The 2,500-nt window shown below is 40.8% G+C and overlaps 1 pseudogene; it reads right to left on the bottom strand.

The window, feature by feature from the left end:
• Positions 1–242: 242 nt before the first annotated feature.
• Positions 243–2,500, bottom strand: part of LOC147469414 (uncharacterized) — an 11,843-nt pseudogene continuing 9,585 nt past the window's right edge.

The following is a 2,500-nucleotide window of genomic DNA, read 5'->3' as shown; positions in this document are numbered from 1 at the left end:
ACAACAATAATAATGATTATGATAATAATAATAATAATAATAGTAATAATATTGATAATGATAATAATAATAATAATATTAATAATGATAATAATAATAATCAGAATAATAAAAATGATAATAACAATAATGATAGAAATAATAATGATAATAACAACAATAAAAAAGATGACGATAATAATAATGATAATAATAATAATAATAATAATAATAATAATAATAAACATCAGTCTATCCTCCTCCTAAATCGCATAGGCAGTGATCCAATATATAACGTTGAAGATGAAGAAGACAACCGCCATGAAGATACGAGCAAACCTCTCCATCTGAGCAACAGTGACGCGCAATCGCAACCTCCTTGAAGACGCAGGACCTTTCTCCTTCGGGTGATGATGGACCAGCGACTTTCTCAAGCGGATGACGTCATTCTGAGGACCTCCTGAAGTCAGTCGTCGGGTGAGGTCGTGGCGTTCTTTCGTGAAGAGGACTTCGCGATGGCACAAGTGGTCGTACTTGTCATAGGTTTTCGTCCTGTTGCGAAGGACGTCGATTAGGATGTGGAAGACGATGATGAAGAAGGTCGAGAAGATGCAGAAGAGCAGCCAGATGTCGACCAGTTTGAAGTACGACGTCTTGGGTAGAGATGCTGCGACCTGAGAGGAAGTTAAGGCAGGAAGGAGGATGGGATGAGAAGTTCTGAGCATCATTGCTGTATGAAGTTTGTTTGTTTTATTTATTTTATTTATTTATTTTTTTTGAAAGCGGCGAGAGAAGATTTAAAAAAGCGTTCAAATACACATTGATTTCTAAATACTGATACTAGTTTTGTAAGACTTCTTGTATATCTTCCTTGGGTTTGAGGAGAATAGAGAAAATCAAATGCACGTTTTTTTTTCACTTGTGGACATTTAGGAGCACCTGCATTTATTACTCTCATTTTGGATACATATACAGATCAATCTATCTCTCTATCTGGGTCTATTTTTATACCTGTCTATCTGACCCCTTTTCCCTCTCCTTCTCCCCTTTCTCTCTCCTCCCTTTGCCCCTTCTCTTCCTATACCCCCCTCCCCCTCTCTCTCTCTCACTCGCTCTCTCTCATTTTTTCCTTATCCCTCTCTCCCTCCCTCTCTCTCTCAACATACAAACACCCACATCTACCAAGCTAAACACACACACACACACACACACACACATAACACCCCCTGTTTAAAAGCATCCCCCACACCACACACATCATCCTCTCAACACCATTACCTGCGAGAAAAGTGTTGCCATAACGAGCAGAGTTGTCAGCGCCGTCATGACTCTCACTTCGAAGTTGTCCTTCAGGAAGAACAGCGTCAGGTAACCAATCATCAGCATCGTCAACGAAGGTAAGTATACGTTGATGACGGCGTAACCATGGCGACGGGCTAAGGGTACGTGGACCTGCATGAAGGCGAGAGGTTTTGCCTGAAGTTTGAAGTCTATGTTTATGTTGATCTCTCTGATATTTTGATTTCTCTGATATGTTGATTTCTCTGATATGTTGATCTCTGATATGTTGGTCTCTGATATGTTGATCTCTCTGATATGTTGATCTCTGATATGTTGGTCTCTGATATGTTGATCTCTCTGATATGTTGATCTCTGATATGTTGATATCTCTGATATGTTGGTCTTTTTGATATGTTGGTCTTTCTGAAGGTGAGAAAAAGCGTGAAGATGAGGGAGGATGGTAGAGAATTTGAGGGAGCGAGAGAGTAGGAGTGAGAGAGGTAGGCAGGCAAGAGATAGAGTATGTGAGAATGAGAGAGAGAGAAATAGATAGATAAATGGATAGATAGATAGATAGAGAGAGAAAGAGAGAGAAAGATAGATAGAGAGAGAGAGAGAGAGAAAGATAGAGAAAAAAGAAAAGAAAAAGAGAAAGAGAGAGAGAGAGAAGCAGAGACAGAGACAGAGAAAGACAAAGATACAAAAAGAGAGACAGACAGAAACAGAAACATAAAGACAGACATACAGACAGAAACAGACACAGAGGCGGCGAGGGAGATGAAGACAAAGAGAAGCTGAGTTACCTTTAAGACGTTCTGGTCTGCCTGAGCAGTGGCATCTCCCACTGTGTATTCCATCAATAAAGCTCCACCGGTGTAGCGCGCCCAACTCTTGTTCCTCTCCCACCTGTTGACATATCCGGCCGTTAGATGGCGTGGATGAGATATGCATCGTGGTTTTGTCTCTTTCTGTTTTTTTCTCTCTCTCTTTCTTTCTCTCGATCTCTGTCTATGTCTCTGCTTCTGTCTCTGTCTCTGATTTTGACTATGTCTTTGTCTCTACCTTTGTCTCTGTCTCTGTCTTTGTCTCTGTCTCGATCTCTGTCTCGATCTCTGTCTCTGTTTCTGCCTTTGTCTCTGTCTCTGTCTCTGTCTCTGTCTCTATCTCTGCCTCTGTCTCGATCTCTGTCTATGTCTCTGTCTCTGTCTCTGTCTCGATCTCTGTCTCGATCTATGTCTCT

This window comes from Penaeus japonicus, unplaced genomic scaffold (assembly GCF_977035675.1).
Source record: "Penaeus japonicus unplaced genomic scaffold, GWHDUDI00000001_assembly GWHDUDI00000021, whole genome shotgun sequence".
NCBI classification, from domain to species: Eukaryota; Metazoa; Arthropoda; class Malacostraca; order Decapoda; family Penaeidae; genus Penaeus; species Penaeus japonicus.
This window is presented reverse-complemented; position numbering and strand designations above follow the sequence as displayed.